This window comes from Eschrichtius robustus, chromosome 8, assembly GCF_028021215.1.
Source record: "Eschrichtius robustus isolate mEscRob2 chromosome 8, mEscRob2.pri, whole genome shotgun sequence".
Lineage (NCBI taxonomy): Eukaryota > Metazoa > Chordata > Mammalia > Artiodactyla > Eschrichtiidae > Eschrichtius > Eschrichtius robustus.
Genome location: NC_090831.1, coordinates 126178892 through 126199746, shown reverse-complemented (window position 1 = coordinate 126199746; position 20855 = coordinate 126178892). Strand labels below are relative to the sequence as shown.

Sequence of the window (20855 nt, the reverse complement as noted above, 5' to 3'; positions counted from 1 at the left end):
CACTGCTGATGGTCATTGCACTGGCACGAGCACTGGGGTTTGCTTGCTCTTCTTGAGGCAATTCCTGAGCTCCAAGGGCAGAAAGCCAACCACGGCAAGGAATTCTGCTACTTGGGAATAGAAGGGAGGGATGTCGAGGTTTGATTGTTCTGAAACATTAGAAACTCTGCAAGATGACATCTCCAGAGCATTTAATATTTAGCGCTAAGCATCATGAGGGGTAAAAGGAGATGAGTTTCTGTCTGCAGGGTGCTTACACTCTGTAAGGAAGTCTCTTTCCTGCAGAGGGTGGGAGCTGAGGGTGCTGTGCTGGGCAAGCCAAACTCAGGGGCTTGTCTGCACCTGGACCTAATTAGATGGTGAGATCATGAGTCGAATCCCACGACAGATGAGACTTTGGGAGATCCTGGGAGGAAGTGGGCCTGTGAGATGAATGCAAATAACTTGTGGCCAGAACATGGAAAATATGCTTTTAAAAAGAAGACCAAGTAACAACCGAAGAAAAATTATTTGAGGACTCAGTAATGATACTAACTGGTATAAATCAACATCTTGAAACTACAATAGAAAAAAACAAAAACAAAAACAGAACACCTCTGGCATCTGGGACTAGGGCAGTAACTGACTGGGAAAGGGCTGAGGGAACTTACAGAGATGATGGTAATGTTTTATATCTCTTGATAGGGTTTAGATTATATAGATGTATTCATTTGTCAAAACTCGACAGATGTACACCAAAGACTTGTGCATTTATCATGTGTAAGATTTGCTTCAAAAGAAAAAAATGTAAAAAAAGATTGAACTCTTGTTAATGATAAAAAAATAAATTAAAAAAAGAAGCATATTCAAAAAGAAAAATCACCAAAACATGTCTGCACATTTTTGACCCTCCATAAAAAGGAGGGCTCCAATTCACCTCTCCTTGAAGACAAGCCATCTTTTTTTTTTTTAACATCTTAATTGGAGTCTAATTGCTTTACAATGGTGTGTTAGTTCCTGCTTTATAACAATGTGAATCAGTTATACCTATACATATGTTCCCATATCTCTTCCCTCTTGCATCTCCCTCCCTCCCACCCTCCCTATCCCACCCCTCTAGGTGGTCACAAAGCCCCGAGCTGATCTCCCTGTGCTATGCGACTGCTTCCCACTAGCTATCTATTTTACGTTTAGTTTATATATGTCCATGCCACTCTCTCACTTTGTCCCAGCTTACCCTTCCCCCTCCCCATATCCTCAAGTCCATTCTCTAGTAGGTCTGCATCTTTACTCCCGCCTTGCCCCTAGGTTCTTCATGACCTTTTTTTTTTTTTTAGATTCCATATATATGTGTTAGCATATGGTATTTGTTTTTGTCTTTCTGACTTACTTCACTCTGTATGACAGTCTCTAGGTCCATCCACCTCACTACAAATACCTCAGTTTCGTTCCTTTTTATGGCTGAGTAACATTCCATTGTATAAATGTGCCACATCTTTTTTTTTTTTTTTAATTAATTTATTTATTTTTGGCTGTGTTGGGTCTTAGTTTCTGTGCGAGGGCTTTCTCTAGTTGCGGCGAGCAGGGGCCACTCTTCATCGTGGTGCGGGGACCTCTCACTATCGCGGCCTCTCTTGTTGCGGAGCACAGGCTCCAGACTTGCAGGCTCAGTCGTTGTGGCTCATGGGCCCAGTTGCTCCGTGGCATGCGGGATCTTCCCAGACCAGGGCTCGAACCCGTGTCCCCTGTATTGGCAGGCAGATTCTCAACCACTGCGCCACCAGGGAAGCCCGCCACATCTTCTTTATCCATTCATCTGTCGATGGACACTTAGGTTGCTTCCAGGTCCCGGCTATTGTAAATAGAGCTGCAATGAACATTGTGGTACGTGACTCTTTTTGAATTATGGTTTTCTCAGGGTATATGCCCAGTAGTGGGATTGCTGGGTCGTATGGTAGTTCTATTTTTAGTTTTTTAAGGAACCTCCATGCTGTTCTCCATAGTGGCTGTATCAATTTACATTCCCACCAACAGTGCAAGAGGGTTTCCTTTTCTCCACACCCTCTCCAGTCAGAGTGACCATCATCAAAAAATCTACAAACAATAAATGCTGAAGACAAGCCATCTTAATGGCTCATTTCTAATGAGTAGGATGTGGGCATATACCCACTCGGTAAATGTTGCGGAGGGAACGAGTTACAGGACAGAGTGAAAGCTTTTCCTGAATGAGGAAAGGAAGCCAGTGTGGCTCCTCTACTCAGAGAGATGCCCCCTCCTCCCCCCAGGCCCCAGGGACAGTCAGCGTTGCCTTTCTCACCCCCCGCCCCCCACCTGGCATCGGGAGTGAGCCACAGGCCATCTGTCTTGGAGTCACACTCCTTCCCCCAAATCAACCACCTGCCGGAGCGAATGAGCGCGATCCCTGAGAACACGTGATGAAGGTCGTTAGGAGCTCCCTCCCCTGAAAGAGCTTCCAGTCCTCTCGGTGAACCAAGAGCCTGTCAATAGCCGGAACCAATCTTGCTGGGTTCAGTGCTTAGGGAAGAAAGGCTTCTTGACGTGTGGCAGGGGCGGGGGGACGAAACCCAGATCTGGCGTGGTAGAGCCTGTTGCTCCTGACCAAGTGTCCACACAATCCTCTTTCGTTCCCAGACCCCTTCTTGTCTGAGGCAAATACAAGCACGTGTGTCTTCTCTAGGCTCACTCGCTCTCTCTCTCTCTCCTCCTCCCTTTCTCCCTCCCTCCATCTCTCTCTCTCCACTTGCCTGGAGGGAAAGAGTCTAAGATGGTGTAGCTGCATTATGAAAACCATTCAGATCCCAGAGTCACTGCCAAGGAGAGGACCCAGGTCTGTGAGAGGCACAAAGCAGAGCGGTGCAGGGGAGCTCGCTCAGGGGACCCATGCAGGAGATTCGCTCAGCCCACATCAGACTGTGCTGTGAGTGAGAAACAGGGTCTTTACACGTCCCAGGGTTGAGGTGCTAGGGTTTATTTGCTACAACAGCTTAGCCTATTCTAGTCTATCTAATACATATGGGGTATTGTTATGATGTGATTTCTTTCGTGTTAGGTTTCCTATTCATCTTCTGTGAAACTTACAGGATTTAAGCACTGTCAAGACATGTTAAGTAGTTCAACATGGAGTCACCGTGGCCAATGGGAACTTCCATACTAGTTGTTTTGAAATGTCCGCTGCAGGACTGCGGGAGTCTTCAAGTGATGAACTAAGACTACTGCTTTAGATGAGAAGTTTGATGGGCCATGCATGTCACTAGAACAGGAGCAACGGATAGAGCCAAGATCCCTTCCCCTGGGGTAACCGTGACGCCTTAAAAAGAGATGCTAAGCAGAGTGACTTGAAGGTTCTTTGTGGGAGGACCCAACCCTTAGTTACCCCCTTTCGCTACATGACTGGCCTGTGTTGTGTTCCAAATGTGTGCAATATATGATTTGTGATTCGTGGCTATTGACTACCGGTTCGTGTATCTCCAACCCCGTGATTCTTACCTGCCCTTACTGCTGGGCCCTGCAACAAACAGTTATTTTGGATGGAGAAAATAGCATGTGCCAAGAACTCTAAAGTAGGATACAGAGAAAACAAATGGGGGAAATTTAAGCCTCTCCTCTGAAGTCACCCAGAACAACTTTTGCCAACGCTAAATCTTCAATTACAAGCTGTAAATCATTTTTGCATGTTATTAGGCCCAGTGATTTTTCAGTCTGATGTGACATATTTCAGGCCTTTCCATCAAATGTCAAGAAATGTAATGTCAAATTCTGAGTTACTTTGCCTACTGGATAACAGTGAAAGGGCATCGTTTGCAAAGCTTACCAGCCTGGAAAGAGCTTTGGCCAGGGAGCCAGGCTGTCAATTCTAATCCCAGCGCTGGCCAAGGCCACAAACGCATAGCAGCTGGGCCATTACTGTGAACGAGAAGATTGGAAAAGATGATCTTAATGGTTTCCACTAGTTTTGATGATTGTGTACTATTGTGATTCTAACAAGGTTTATACCTCCTGAAGTTTGTCACGCTGTGTTGCCCCAAGAAAGCTCAACAAACGAAACTGATTGAACACATCTGTAACCACGTGATCGCAACTCAGAAGAGGGTTTCCACAACCCTGATGGGGTGCAGGGGATGCTGGCTTTGGTCTTGTGAGGTCCTGGCAGGCGTGCTGAACTCAGCCTTGGTGATAGATCTTCTGAGAGAGGAGAACCTTCCCCATTTTTTCATAAGAATGCTCTGGGTCAACCTAGTAGACATCTGGCCTCACATGCTGTTCTTTGTAAAGACCACTGGACTTTGTTTAAGGTTTGGAGTTTTTAAACCAAGCACTAACACGACTTGTCAGCCAAATGAATTTGGACAAGTCACTGAACCTCTCTGAGCCTATAACTCCATCTGTGAAATAAGATATAATAGTATCTACTTTGCAGGATTGTTATGTGTATTCAATGAAGTCCTGCATATGAAAACCTCTAACAAAACCTATTTCACAGAGTAGACCCTTACAAAGTTTAATGAACAGATGTACAGTTGGGTGGATGGATGGACAGATGGAAATTATTCTATCTAAAACCAACGACTGGGGAGGCAATCAAGATGGCAGAGTAGTAGGACCTGAAGCTCACCTCCTCCCACAGATAAAACCAACTACTTACTAGGGAGATAGGGAATGTTTTAGGATATTGTAAGAGGTTATGGCTTAAACCGAAACATTGCCTGAATCTCTTTGCATTATATCCTTTGCTATCCTAGAGGGAATGGGTTCTCTAAATTCTGTATCTGCTGCCTAAAGAATTATTATTGTTTTCTTATCATTTGTCTTAAGGCTAATGATTTCAAGCTATCCAATAGGCTCCATTCTTCTGCTAAGTTTTGAATTTCAAAACATTCCTGTTCAGCCTTCCATTTACTTCACGACTTTACAAACTTTGATCACCCTGACTTTTCCACCTTCTTTTTCTAGCTTGAAGCGCTTTGTTCTTTTTAGGTTATCGGCATAAGACAGCCTCCTTATCCCTTTGATCATGTGAAGTTTTCTTCTTTGAATCGTCTCCAGCACTGTTATGTCATTATTCTTAAGAAGCCTTGACTCTCAGTTTAACCACATAGAGGATGGGAGGGAGAGAAAACAGAGGAGATCAAATAAGTTATGAAACTGATGTTCTGAAAATAAGAATATGTGGTAATTGCCAACTGAGTGATAGATGCTTTGGTGTGCCCCCCCCCCCCCAACCTCGAAATTCTAATAGAAAGTGAGAATTGGGAGCTCCCTTGGGGAGATCATCTGATCTCTTCCACACGCAAGCTCAGACGTAAGAATCATCTGAACCACTTGTTCAATGTACAGATTCCAAGGCTCTGTGGGGACCAGTGCTGTCCAAGATGGTGGCCAGCAGCCACAGGTGATGAGTGAGCACTTGTAAGGTGGCAAATCCGAAATGAGTTGTGTTGTAAGTATAAAATACACACTAGATTTTGCAGGCTTCGTACAAAGAAAGAATATAAAATATCTCATTACTATTTTCTATTGACTACATCTTGAAATGATAGAATTTTGAATTTATGGGATTAAATAAAAGATATGGACCTCCCTGGTGGCGCAATGGTTAAGAATCTGCCTGCCAATGCAGGGGACACGGGTTCGAGCCCTGGTCTGGGAACATCCCAAAGGCCGCGGAGGAACTAAGCCCGTGCGCCACAACTACTGAAGCCCGCGTGCCTATAGAGCCCGTGCTCCGCAACAAGAGAAGCCACCGCAATGAGAAGCCCGCGCACCTCAACGAAGAGTAGCCCCCTCTCGCCTCAACTAGAGAAAGCCCGTGCGCAGCAACGAAGACCCAACGCAGCCAAAAATAAATAAATAAATATATGTATATTTTTAAAAAGATATTAGAATTAATTTCACTTATTTCTTTATACTTTTTTTTAAAGATGTGGCTGCGAGAACACTAGAAATGACATGAGTGGCTCATGTGACATTCTACTGGACAAGCCTGGTCCAGACATACTGAATCCGAGTCCCTGTGGGAGGGGCTTATGCTTATCAAGTAGTCCTGGTGACTCTCAGGACCAGGAAAACTGGGGAAGCACAAATAGCACAATGAACACATTTGACAGATGAGGAAATTCACATTCAGAGAGCTTTATCAGCTTGTCCAAAGTCATGCCAAAATCCGTATTGTAAGGGCCAGGGAGTCAAATTATAACCTCATCGGAAAGTAAGCTGCGTTAAGTGCAGAAATTTGGACTGTTTTGTTCACTGATGCATCCCCAGTGCTGAGAGCAGTATCTGGCATAGAGCTACTTATAAATATATATTGAATGAATGAGACCACTTAGACACAATGTTCATGAAGTTAAATGCATAATTTCAATCCCCTAACGGCCTGGTCTGCTTTGTTCTCTTCTTGAGACTGCAGATAATAAGGATTGTTATCTACAAGGGAAAGGAAAACACATTATAGGTCATCTAGAAACTATCCTTGAAAATCACAACACAAACCACATTAGCATCTCCTAGAGAGCGTCTCCTTTGCATGCAAATTTGACATTCAACTCATCCATTCAAACAGTGTCCTAAGAGTAATTTGTACCACTAAGAAACATAGTCGCAACAGGGTTTTTTCCCCCCCAGCTCCACCTGTTGGAAATACTACCTCCTCTACCAGAAATAAGGAAGGAATATTTTTTTCTTAAACCACCTAAGCTGAAAGCACCCAGAGGACCTACTCCCAACTCCCTCTGGGGCTCATGGTTTCTATTTTTAATCATGCAGTGTGCAGAAAGAAAAACAGCTCTCAAAGAAATTGCTTTGCAGAGAAACTGTAAACATCCTCTGGCTTCTACATGTGAATGTGGGAGAGCAGTGGACTTTTCAGAAATCAGGAATGACAAGGGAACAACGGCATTTGAATCACCCAGCAAAAACAAAAACCAAAACCTAAGTACTCTCTTCATCCTCTCTGTCCTATAAATTACTCACCAGGCAGCTGCAAGTAGGAAGCCCAATTTCATACCGAGTGATGGAGCAAATCTTCCGTGTGGGCAAACATTCAGTAAGATGGGAGGGTGACTCATAGACCATTCTGCCCATTGTTAGAATGCGTGCCCACCTGCCTCTTCAAGGGCTGAAATAATCTGTTGTCACACTACTGCAGGAAAATCTAATTGTAACCTTGGTCCCCCAGCCCCTCTTGAATTGCTCACTCACAGCCTCGGCTTTAATTACGTAACACTTGGAGGGAGAAACACAGAAAAGACAAAGCCTGTGTTGGTCTTTTAGTAAAAATGGAAATTGATCAGAGTTCAGTCACGTGCTTGGTGGTCTGGGGACCATGTGCGGTATCACCCGATCACCCGGAAACTTGCTTCTATGCCTATTGCCAGGGCCCACCCCAAACTCTCTAATTACTGAGTGCAACCCCCAGGAAGATGTACATTTTGCAAGGCCTGATTACGCACAGCCGTTAATCACGAATCATGCGAGCTCCAATCATCATGTTCTATTCTGTCCTCCGAAAGGAGGAACAGGTAAGGATTATCCTACCTGACGATGGGAAGATGTACATTTTAATCAGCTCTCCTAGTGATGACCGATGCCCGCAAATGTTTGAAAATACCAGTCTAGAGTCACATCTGCCACACTGAATTTTGTGAAATTCAAACTCAACTATATGGATGAATAAATACACGTCACATTCCAGTGCATGGGACTCTTTCCTCAGGCCCCAGACTCTGCTTCTGAATCCCAGCCTGTAGCAGCCACTATCCAGCAGGACCATCGGTGTGATAGCAGCACCCAGCAGACAGCCTCACCAAAGACTCCTCATTCCCAGATTGCCTGATCCGGACCCAAGCTCCGAAACCCTCACAGGGCATTCTGCTACTAACTACAGTCGGAATCAAACGGAGCCGGTCATGCAATTTGGACCGTATGCCCTACCCACCTGGTAGACCCTGATGCCCAGCCTAACACCCTAGTCTACCGTGGGGAAGCATCCCCTTCTTCTGCCCGATGTGCTATGGGGACCTCTGTGCCTTGTGTCCCATTCCTAGACGTGCTGGGGCTCACCATCCGTGAGGAATCCCAGAGGTAGAAACCTTTCAGGGAAAGGTTTATCTTAGATGTGCTTTTGGGCTGAGTTCAGAAGGTTGGGTGTGATCACGGTAGGGAGAGAAGGAGGCAGTCAGGGTGGAGCCTGTGAGAAGGAGCCAGCAGAGCTGAGGGGTGTTTACTGCAGTGTCACCAGGCAAGGAGACACCACAGAGGAAAGGACAGTCAGCTGTTGTTGTTTCTTCATACCAGTTCATCCCCAACCCACTGAGCTCCTATTTCTGACCCTTCCAGGATTAGATGTAGGGGGAGGAGCTACAGAAGCAAAGGTGATTTTACATTCACAAGGCAGGTGCTCTGGAGGATTTGGCATTGGTACCGCTGGCCTGTGTGAACAACGAAAAAACACCTCTGTGTGTGTGTGTATCTGTGTGTGTGTCTGTGTATATCTGTTGTGTATGTGTCTGTGTGTGTATCTGTGTGTGTGCCTGTGTGTGTCTTTGTGTGTGTCTGTGTGTGTGTCTTTGTGTGTGTGTGTCTGTGTATATCTGTGTGTGTGTGCCTTTGTGTGTATCTGTGTGTGTCTGTATATCTGTGTGTATGTGCTGTGTGTGTATTTGTGTGTGTGTCTGTGTGTGTATCTGTGTGTGTGTGCCTTTGTGTGTATCTGTGTGTGTGTCTCTGTATATCTGTGTGTATGTGTCTGTGTGTGTCTGTGTATGTGTATCTGTGTGTGTGTCTGTGTGTGTATCTTTGTGTGTGTATCTGTGTGTGTCTCTGTATATCTGTGTGTGTGTCTGTGTGTGTCTTTGTGTGTGTTTCTGTGTGTCTGTATATCTGTGTGTATGTGTCTGTGTGTGTCTTTGTGTGTGTATCTGTGTGTGTGTCTCTGTGTATCTGTGTGTGTGTGTGTCTGTATATCTATGTGTATGTGTCTCTGTGTGTATCTGTGTGTGTGTCTGTGTGTATATCTCTCTGTGTGTGTGTCTTCGTGTGTGTCTGTGTGTGTGTCTTTGTGTGTGTCTGTGTGTGTGTGTCTGTGTATATCTGTGTGTATGTGTCTGTGTATGTGTATCTGTATATCTGTGTGTGTGTCTGTGTGTGTATCTGTGTGTCTGTGTCTGCCTGTGTTTTGCTCCTTCCTCAAGATACTTACTCTGGGAGGTCCACCTGCCCTCTGTGTTCAGCTGAGCGACACCTCTCCTCCAGTTGGCCCCTTGCAATTCTCCCCCTGCCCCTGAGCTTCTATAGCCTCCCTTCTCCCTGGGGTCCCCCTCCCCTCCTAGTGGTCCCCTTGGCATGCATCGGTTTTAAGACAATGTGGAATGTTCGGGAAATGTGTAGCTTTGCCTCCCATCAGGGAGCTCCAGCCACATCCTCCTGCCTTTAAGCATCTGAGGGATATCAGACACTAGGCTGGATGTTCTGCACATTCCATGGAAACTTCTGGAGCCTCCTTCTGGTTTTCTGGACTAAAACACCCTGTCCCCCATCCCCGTAGGGGTGGTGAAGTGGCAGAGTGGAGGAGAAATGCCGAGCACTTGGAAAACCCTCCCCAAAGGGACTGTTTGCCTCCTCCTCTTCAAGCTCATCTTTTGAGAGGGCTGGAGGTTGAAGACTCACTAACATTGACTAACCAGCTTCAGCTCTTTCCCCAAGCAATTCCTACATAAGTCAACTAGCTCCTCTCTTGAAAATGCCGTGATGCTTTCCGTGATCCCAGGCTTTGGGGCCTCAGCCAAAACTGACAAGCATCTCATTTTAATACCTTGTTTCTCATGTACAATTATAATTCAAGGTGGTATTTATTCTAATGGAAACATGCATATATTGCAATAGAATTACAAGGTAATCTAACAGCAAACAAAGGAGGGAGTGTCTAACCTTGTCTGGGACAATTAAGAGGATCTTTGCAAAGGAAGTGATATGTGAGCTGCATCTGAAGGTTGAAAAGGAGATATTCAGTTCTGATGGAGACGGTGCTATTCTAGGTTTGACACAGCCAAGTGCTTCTCTTTCTGTGACAGCTCGTGCTCGTTAGACAATCTCAAAAACGGTTTCCAGAGCCTGACACCCAGTGGCTGTCAAACCATTTGTAGAGAAAGGACAGGGAGATGGGAATAATAAAGATGGATTTGAACAGATAAGTTAGAGAGAAGCTACACCCCTACCACACATACGCTTCACTGACCTGGGAGAAGGGAGGGCTTTAAGACAATGAAAATATTCACATCGCTCTGTGTGTGTGTGTGTGTGTGTGTGTGTGTGTATCCCTGTACACACACACACACACACACACATACACACACACACACACACACATAAATAGGCCATGGGTTTAGAGTCCATGTTTTGGCCCCTCTATCCAAATCTATTCCAGAAGGTATAGGTAATACTAGAAAAAGGGAGAAAAACATGAATACAAGGCCAGCAACTCCCATATAATTGTATGCCAATGTCCTACAAAGCTTTCTAAAGGCTCCAAAGGGGAGCAAATAGCAAGTGAATTCTCGAGAGTGACACACAGGGCATGTGAAACGTTCTGCAGAGTTAATACAAGCTGACTCCAGGCCCCTGAGAAGATGAAAACTCATCAATCCGGGTATTTCCTGGGGAGGCAAGTACAGAACATGGTTCCCTAAGCCAGAAGATTAATCCAATTCTGCCCTGAGACACTGAGCGCTAGGAGTTTCTGGGATTCTCCAAGGGCCAAAGGTGGAGCACTTAGAGCCAGAGGGGTCTCAGAGATCAATTCACACAGCAGATTACACAGATGAGGAACCTGGGGCTCCGAGGTATTCCATGTCTTTCTTACCCCAAATCTCATCATTAATCACCAGTGACGCAGAACTAGAGCACAGGGTCTGTGCTCTTTATGTCACGCTAGGTGACATAAAGGGAAAATACCAGCTCGCCTGTGAGCGGGGCACGGAACATGTGTGTTTTCTCTCCCTACGATCCCTCTGGAAGCCCCACTAAAAAGAAAGCAAACGTGTGACGTTATATTACAAACCTACAAGGACGAGGAGACCCATTGAGGAACTGATCCCAGATGAGAGATGCCAACAGAGTGCTGGGAGAGGCAAAGCAGATGCTGAGGTGGTAAATAATACGTGAGTGGGCAAAGCTGAAACCTAATCTGCAGAGAAAGAAAGCAACAAAACGCAAGGCGATCGACACCACTGAACTGTGGGAAAGCCCCAGGAGGTGAACGCTCCAGGTGCCACTGAAAGTGGGGCTGAGAGAGGGGCCGGGGGACATTTGTGAAGGACTTCAAGTCCCTCTGTCCCTTCACTCGGCCAGCTCACCCTTCAACACCCACACAAAGACACAAAGGCAGACCTCTCCATACACGTACCCCAAAGGCAGAGCTGAGACAGGCTTGCTTGGGAATATTTTATTTAGGAATCTGATCCCAGGAAGTGGGAGTGAAGGACGGACAGAAGGAGGGAGAGTCATGAGCAGGTGCCTTATTCTGTGGACCAGAGCGTGGGTGACCAGTTGTTCCAGCTCACCAGGATTTCTGAGGACGCTTGTGAATTGGTTCACAGAACCCCCTGCCCTGGGAAAGGGGCGGGGAGAATACATCTCCATCACTTCCACCTACTGTGACTGGTGGCATCAACTTCCCTGTCCCTCCAGGTTGCACACCTGTGACACCTACTGAGTTTCCCCTCCAAGGCACCCAGGAAGCTCAGGGGCAGAATCAAGAGTTGCTGGCCAGGGTGAACCTGCGTGGGGCTGGTCACCCCTGCATGGGATTTGTCACCACAGCAGTGATGGGAACAAAGTAGATGGGGAGGATTTGAAGTGATTCAAAACAGGTCTCAAGTACAATTATGAGCTGGAGGCTCTGGGCTTGGGAGTTCCAGGCACAGGGGAAGGTTTTAGCAAGGGGCAGAAAACAAAAGCTTTCATTAAAAACCCAAACACTGGAAAGAGACTTCCCCAGTCCACTTCCCTTGCTTGGTCTCAGGAAACCGGTGGCCATATTTATATCCTCAGGCACAAGAGAGGATCTTCCCAAGAGAAACGGCCTAGCAAAAGATAAAAGACCTGATATTTCAGGGTGCCTCTAACAAAATGACCAGGTCTCAGCCCAGTAACCCTAAATGAAATCCTGCTTTAACCATGCTCACAATTCTCCTTTGCCGCTCACTCTTTTTTTTTTTTAATAATTATTTATATATTTATTTATTTATTTTTGGCTGTGTTGGGTCTTCGTTTCTGTGCGAGGGCTTCCTCCAGTTGCGGCGAGCGGGGGCCACTCTTCATCGCAGTGCGCGGGCCTCTCACTGTCGCGGCCTCTCTTGTTGCGGAGCACAGGCTCCAGACGCGCAGGCTCAGCTGTTGTGGCTCACGGGCCTAGTTGCTCCGCGGCATGCGGGATCTTCCCAGACCAGGGATCGAACCCGTGTCCCCTGCATTAGCAGGCAGATTCTCAACCACTGTGCCACCAGGGAAGCCCATGCCGCTCACTCTTAAATAAAAACAGAAAGCAAGAGACCACCAGAAAATTGAGGCAAGCCTGTATTACTAAAGACAGCTCTGGTTTTTCAAGTTTTCTCTTAAATAGATTGACTCTCTTCCCTTCAAGTGCATTTCAATGTTTGTTTGGCTTTCCTTTCGCTGTTAACAGTAGCCTCAGGGGACAAAAGAATCTTGGCTTTCAAGAAGCAGCATTAAGATTAAGAGCACTACCAAACATAAAATAGATAGCTAGTGGGAAGCAGCTGCATAGCACAGGGAGATCAGCTCGGTGCTTTGTGACCACCTAGAGGGGTGGGATAGGGAGGGTGAGAGGGAGACGCAAGAGGGAGGGGATATGGGGATATATGTGTATGTATAACTGATTCACTTTGTTATAAAGCAGAAACTCACACACCATTTTAAAGCACTTATACTCCAATAAAGATGTTAAAAAAAAAAAAAAAAAGATTAAGAGCACATGCAAATGCCGGAACCAAACCTGGTTGCATGAATGTACATTGGTGCAGCCACTGTGGAAAACAATATGGAGGTTTCTCAAAACATTAAAAATAGAACTACCATAGGACCCAGCAATTCCACCCCTGGGTATATATCCCCCCAAATCCCACTAATTCTAAAAAATACAGGCACCCCAATGTTCATAACAGCATTATTTATGATAGCCAAGACATGGAAACAACCTAAATGTCCATTGACAGATGAATGGATAAAGGTGTGGTGCCTATATACAATGGAATACAACTCAGCCATTAAAAAAGAACAAAATTTTGCTATTTTCAGCAACATGGATGGACTTGGAGGGCATTAAGCTAAGTGAAATAAGTCAGAGAAAGACAAATACTGTACGATAGGACTTACATGTGGAATCTAAAAAAATACAACAAACTAGTGAATATAACAAAAAAGCAGCAGACTCACAGATATAGAGAACAAACTAGTGGCTACCAGTGGGGAGAGGGAAGGGGGGAGGGGCAATATAGGGACGGAGGGTGGGAGGTACAAACTATTGGCTATAAGATAGGCTCAAGGATGTGTTGTACCACACAGGGAATATAGCCAATATTATAATACAATTATTACAATAATTGTAAATGGAAAGTAACCTTTGAAAATTGTATTAAAAAATAAACTTTTAATTTTAGAAAAAAAATCTGATTCCCTTAACAATAGCAGCATGAAATTGGGAAAGTCACTGAACTTCTCTGTTCCTCAGTTTCCGCATCAGTTAAATGAGAAATACTGATGAGCCCCACGTGCTCCTGGTGCCACTGGTCTCTGCGGAAAGAGCTGCCACAGGGCACCATTCACGTGGAACAGATGGAAACGGCTTCCCCCGGAGGTGTGCAGCGGGTGAAGAGGCAGGACCAGATGACATAGCCCTGTTCTGCAAACGCGCCAGGGAATGTCCCCAGGATTGTGCACACCGTGGGCCATCCACCAGCCTCTGTCCCGCGATCAGAGTGATGGGGCTGGAGACACCCGGGACCCTGCTTGCTTTTGGAGAAGTCTCCTGCCTGTCCCCAGTATGCACAGCCTCACTACCCCAATTTGCACAACGCTCCTATGTGTGCTTCATCGTATACACATCCATCACTGAGTCACACATCATCCTTTATTAACTGGAAACTCACCCCACTTAGCTTTGTACATCTCTGAACACTCACGCTCCCTTATAGCCCAAATCCTCCCACCGTGCCTTCTAGAACTCAAGGTCATCAGCAAGCTCTTCTCTATTTCAACCTCTTCTTGGAACAATCTCTTCACCTTCTCCTCTGGCTGGAACCGGCCGACTGTGGAGGACTGAGCGTCCCCTTCAGCCTGTTCTTTCGAACCCCTTGCACAGGTGGTCTGGGTCGTGAAGTAGGTGTTTCCAGCTCCTCATTGTGGTTTCTAGACCGTCATCCCTCCTCACTCATGAAATGAATCTGGTTCTTTGAAGCTCTTGCCATTAGCCAGCCTCGTTAGCTCCCTGTCATTATGACAGCCATCTATGGGTCACTAGATCAGTCCCCTCTTTTCTTAAAGATCACTGTTTTGATCTGTTTGCATGTATCTAAGCACAATTCCCACCCACCCCCATCCCGCCTCACTTGTGTCCTGAATTCAATCCCCTCTCATCTGCTCAAAGATATCACTGTGGCAATTTTCCATCCTCTCTCACATCATAAATGTCCCTTTCTGTGGATTATTTCCCTTGATCGTACAAAGATGCTCTCATCTTTTAAAACAATAATAAAAGAACCTCCCTTGAACTCAGATGAGTCTCTTGCTTCTCCACGTGTCCAGTTCGCCTTTTATCACGACTCGGCAAAAGAGAGCCTACAATCCCTGAATCCACATCCTTTCCCATCATTACCTTGGAAAACTACTCCAGTTAGACTGTTATCTCCACAATGAAAACCAAAATCACCTTCATCAAGGTCAATTCCATGTCATCATGTCATCTAATAGTCATTTCACCAGGATCATTTTTCTCAGCTAGGTATGCTACCCATCAATGCCTTTCTTTTTCATGAAATGAAATGTTGCCTTTACTTGGCCTCAAGGAAGTTCCGGACTGTTTGAAGGAGCCATGGAAAGAGCAGCACAGGCATCCACTGGTCTGGGTCTCTGTAATTTGGGACCAATTTTAGGATTAAAATAGGCACAGTATCTCTCGGGGCCTCTTCTACATTCTACATCCAATGACTGTTTCCTACACACAGGGACGCACTGTGCTGACCTCTGTGTGGTGGATGCCGAGATGGAGACTTTGACCTTGCCTTCCAGGGCTCACGATGCAGAAGGGAGACATTCTCATTGGCCTAAGAAAATAACTTATTTTATTCTTTTCCCCCTCTGCCCAAACTGACTTCTGCTGACTCCCCTCTGACTACCCAGTGAGTCTATTACCAATATCTTAAATCATATTTCCTCAGCTCACTCTCAAGCATATCACAGTGACAACTAGGAACAAAAATTGCTGATTAAATTCATTCATTCTTAGGGCAAAATGATTGGGAGTCCCCTTTAAACTCCTGTGTTTTTTGAATTTAATAATGCTCCTTATATTAAAACAAGAATTAATATTGAACAGCTTAAGAAACTTTGTAAAGTACAAAATGTATAGATTGAGAATGGTATTAAAGCAAATGATAGGCTTTTCAGACTGATAGGTCAATTTTCCTTCAAAGACTTCACTTCTTTCATGTTGTGGACACTTAGAACAAACAGCATGACTCAAAGTGTGAACACTTGCAAGAGGCTTTACTATCTGTGTTATGTTTTCCCTTGAATTTCTTTTTTCCACACCAGAACACCCAACGCTTTCTGAAAATTGTATCTGCCAAGTATACAAGGTATCAAAAGAAGTTTTCTAAAAAGCTGAGAAATTGTCCTTTCTCCTTTCAGAGTCAGGAACCACTGTTTGGAGAAACAATTGATGGCATTGGGGACTTTTTTTGATACTGTGATTTCCATATTCTGAATTCTGAGAAACCATGGAAATGTATCTATTCAGTAAACATCTATCAGTAACTCCTGACGACTTTTATTTGAGAAAATACCATACACTGAAGAAAATTCCCTAATAGCTTGACTAAAGACCAAAACTATCTTTGAAAATACCAATAAGGCCCCAAATTTTTGTTTTCTAAGACATTTTTTTTTAATATAAGGGCATGAATACATCATCATTTAAAGTTCTTCTCATTCCCAATAGCTCCTACATATCTTGTATTTGGTTCTGTCTTTCAAAATATTATCCCTAGCCAGGATTTGTGTATATTTAAGGAGGGTGAATTACCTGGGCTTGAATTCACACCAGGTAAGGTGACTCACCTGTTCCTCCTCTAGTCTTCATTATCTCTGTAAACAGATGCTCAAACCCAGGACCTGGGACTCACTTTTGTCTTCTCACCGTCACTCACCTTCATACCCAGCACCAGGTCTTGTCATTTCCATATCCACATCTGTGGATCTGAATTCTCACTATCATCCCCTATCTGGGGTAGCCATAACCTTTCACCTGAACTGAAACCACAGGCTCCTAATAGGTATCCATTTCTGATCCATTCTAATCCATTCTACACATAGCTGACAAAGTCTTGTTGGTATATCACTTCCTGTTCAAAGCCTACAATGGTTTCCGTTCACAAGCAGGATATCCGACAGAATCCTTATCAAGGTCCAGACAACCCTGCATGATCTGTCCTCACGCTCCCCTTCATTTAACTCACTATTCTCTAGTGATAGTAATATTCTTTCGGGTCCAGCAAAGATCTCTTCTGAGTCAGGACCCTTGCACGGGCTACTGCCTCAGCCAGATGTTAAGTCAGAGCAGCCTCTGCGAATTATAACTTTAAATTGTGGAGTCAGAGAGTCCTTTCTGAGATCTGAAGAGTGAGTCCCACCCTGCTCACTGGCTCAGAGCACATCCCTTGAACCTATTAAAGTCACGCTAATGATCTATCTGTTTTTAGTCTGCCTCCCTACTGGATTGTAAGCCCCATGAGGGCAGGGGTATGTCTGTTTTCTTATAAAGAACATCCCCTTTGCTTGGAAACTTGCAAAATAAATAATTGCATACTTAATAAATATTTGTTAAAGAATAAATTAATGTTATTTTTCCTTCTAAAATCTGGCTTGCCCCAGAATGTGTTACTTTTTCTTTTTAATCTAAATTCAGGTTTTTTTTATGCAAAAGACTGTTTCTGAGAAACAGAGGGCTCTCTCTCACTCAATTCCATGTGTTGCTGTAACAAATAAATCTCTGTGTTGAGCTATTACATGTTTTTAGATTTATTCCTCACTCTCGTGAAACTCATGTGAGTGTTTTTGACCTGCAGGCAGCTTTCCTCCTCTAGAAGAAAACCCAAGCCCCTTCCATGTGGGAAGCAACCTGTTCAATTGAAGCTGTAAGGATGTGCTGCTCATTTGCATCAGGACCGGAGGAGGAGCGTGGAGGGAGGGGCACAGGATGCTGTGCGCCTGACCTGCACCCGCATCCACCTGATGGAAATCTGTGACCTGGCACACAGAACTGCAGGAGAAACAGGGAAATATGTTCTAGCCCCAAAGGAAGAGAAAATGATTTCATGATCAGTTCAAAGACAATCCCAAGCTTATCAAAGAATTGTGTTTCAAGAATTCCTCTCTCACTGAAGCTGTTTATTCTTTGGAATGCACTTTATTCTGCCCGCTCCGTCCCCTATACCACACAGGCTGGGTCTTTAAGCCAGTGCACAGGAAACACAAACCCAGGAGAATGACGGCTGAGTTGGCCAAGATCCCAACCCTCTCCCTCTGCAGGACAAGGTCGCTAAGTCACCACAGGCCTCTGTGATCTGAGGCAGGAGCGACAAAAGGAGATGCCCAGGGACTTTAACGTGAACAGACCTGGGAGTGTGGCCATGTGGAGGGGAAAGCCTCGCACAAATAGTAGCCTTAACCTCTATTTACGCACACCTTTCAGGAATGGTTAAACCCCCAGGAACGCTACCCCTCCAGCTCTCCCCACTTGTTCCCATTTTCCTCCTTCCCCTTTCAACTTTTAACTGAAATACAATTTGTTTTCCTCTGAAGTGTGGGGGAAATCTTTTATTTAAAATTCAATAGCTTGCGAAAAATTCTCTGAGTCTCAAGGGTCCTGCGTGCACCTTTGGGTTTCCCTACAAGGAGTCAGTGAAAAAAAGACAGAGAATTGTTCTGCATTTGTAGATAACTTTTTAGACTTACTGTCTTTTCTGAGATTTTCCACAGTTTGAAACAAAAGTAATGTGCTTGCTCTAGGGCCATCAGTTATCAAATGTTGTTCCATAATGGACCAAGAGTGAGAAACCTCGGCTAGAAGGAATAAATTAGAGAAATAAGAGACTGAAGGCTGCCCCCCAGGAGCCAGGGAATAAATAGTATAAAGGTAAGGGGCTGAGGAGCCCTGTGAGACCTGAAGGGTTAATCAGGCCCTCGCACCTGCAGGAGACAAATTACCCATGAGTGACACCTGACGGAAGCAGGTGCCTGTTAATGGCAGCGCCATTTCCTTTCCCAGAGGGAAGGAGGGCAAAGACCTCAGCGAACAGGTTGACAAAAATGAACAGCGCCTGCTCAGGGAAAGTCGTGGCACTTTGATTTGCAGCGCATACATTTAATTCAGAACCACCTGCATCAACCCATTTCTGTACTTCAAAATGAAGGTGTAAGAAAGCCATTACCTATCTTAAGGCGATTACATGAAGCCCACTTTTCTCTCTTTTCTTTTTTATTGAAGTATATTTGACCTATAATACTGAGTAAGTTTAAAGTATACGGCATGTTGATTTGATCCATGTATATATTGTAGTTTGGTTGCCATTGCAGTGTTAGCCAGCGCCTCTATTCGGGCACAGTTATTACTTTGTCATGGTGGGATTAATTAAGAGCTGGTCTCATAGCAAGTTTAACAATTATAATACAATAATGTTGTCTATATTCACTAGACTGTGCATTAGATCTCCAGGACTTACTTATCTACTGGTTGTAAGTGTGTGCCCTTAAGCATTTCCCCTTTTCTTCCCCCAAGTCCGCCCCCAGCCCCTGGGACCCTCCATTTCACTCTGTTTTTAGGAGCTTGGCTATTTTTAGATTCCACCAATAAGTGAGATCATACAGTGTTTTCTAATGCCTAGCATTCACTTCTGTTAGTTGACTCTGCCTTTTCTCTCTACTTTCTTAACTCATTCTGATTCATCTTTTGTCACTTTCCCCCATTTCTCCCTCTTTAGTTCTTGGTTGCTTCCCCATCCCGCTCTTCTCTCACCATGTCAGCCCCAGGACCTCCGTGAACTCAGATGATCTGGTCCAGCTAATTTCCTTCTCATGCCGGGCAGCAGATGCCATACTTCCAGCCTCATTCAATTCGTGATCAATCAATCCAAAAATATTTATTGAGTGCTTGTACATGCCAAGCAAAGAGGTAGAATTGGCGGGGGTGGGAGGGCAGGCAGAGAATTTCATTCCCAGGATGTCAGAGAGCTGGCAAAATTAGTGAAACGCTTGGGTTGGTGCAGACTTTGGTGTGAAGGTGCTGGTGCAGATTAAACAATGTAATTTGTAAGGAACATTTAGTATGGAGCCAACTAGCTTCACGGCACCAACCCCTGACACGTACTAAGATCTTATCACCTCCTCAAATTAATGCCGAACTAACAAAATGACAACACTGATCCCCCGACATCTGTAGCACACTTGACGGCTTTTGAACCTCATCTGTCGTTTAAAGGCTGATGATTCCCAGAGTTACGGTGACCGTCTGCTCCGGCAACCCCACCACCTTCAGCCCTACATCTCCGGCCACCATCCGGGTGAGAAAGACATGGATTGTAGTACCAAGCAGCCAGCAAGATGCTTGGAACCCCACCTGCTAATAGGGTGTCTGCTTGATTGAAAGTCACAGGGTCGGGGTGGGTACCAGTCCCCTCAGCATCGGTTTGGAACTTGGAAATGGCAGCGTGTGCGGGAAGCCAGAACACACAGTGGCGGCAGCAGAGCACTTTGCCGAGTCTTCGCACAGGCTGTGATTTTATCTGGCGTTTATGCTTATTGGGGCCGGTGGAAACTTCCTCCCCTAGCAGGGGGACTGAGGCTAATGCTCGTGTACCACATAAGGTTACACCTCAGTTACGATTTTCATGAGAATCATGTCTTCGGAGACAAGCTCTTGGGGAGAGATTGCTCTTTTTTATTGTTTTGCCTGAAAATGGGAAATTCCCTTCCTGCCGTGAGGCAAGGCAGTCTTCTGACCTCCCTCCAGAAACACACAGATGCTAGCGCACTGTACCTCCCCCAGATCACTTAATCTGGGCACGACTTGCAGAATTAATGAGTCACAAGGATTCCAGTTGCACGGGGATATTAATCATGATCCTGATTTGCAGGATCGTCCTAACGTTTCAAAAATATATTCTTCTCAACTCTTATTTCGCTCTCAAGGAAATTTGAGAAGCAAGGCCTGGTATTATGGTTGCTTCTCTCATTCAGGAGTAAGAGGTGGTCCAGAGTTAGCTCGATTTCCTAGGGTCACTAGAGAAAAGTCTTATGGGAACACTGGTCTCCTGATTGCTGGTCCCATTTGTTGATCTTACCCCATCGCATTACATCAGTAATGCTTCCTATTTGTTCTTCTCCCCATAGTCAGGGAGTAAGTCTCACCCAAGCGTTCATTGTGACGTTTCTGACTTTCCTGTCCGTTCCATTGCTACTGTCACCGGTTAAATCTGGTCCTAAACACTCACAGTGACTTCCTCACATCTTTACTTCTTCCACGTCCCTTGGTTCCAACATGTATCCAACATCTATCCATTCCTTAT

The 20855-nt window shown here is 45.1% G+C and overlaps 1 non-coding gene and 1 pseudogene across 1 annotated transcript; both read right to left on the bottom strand.

Moving 5' to 3' along the window:
• Nucleotides 1–7395: 7395 nt before the first annotated feature.
• LOC137768929 (U8 small nucleolar RNA) lies at nucleotides 7396–7540 on the bottom strand. Its single transcript, XR_011074852.1, has one exon. It is a non-coding gene; the product is annotated as a U8 small nucleolar RNA (small nucleolar RNA).
• Nucleotides 7541–15687: 8147 nt separating this feature from the next.
• LOC137768374 (PAX3- and PAX7-binding protein 1-like) lies at nucleotides 15688–19386 on the bottom strand (annotated as a pseudogene).
• Nucleotides 19387–20855: the final 1469 nt, after the last annotated feature.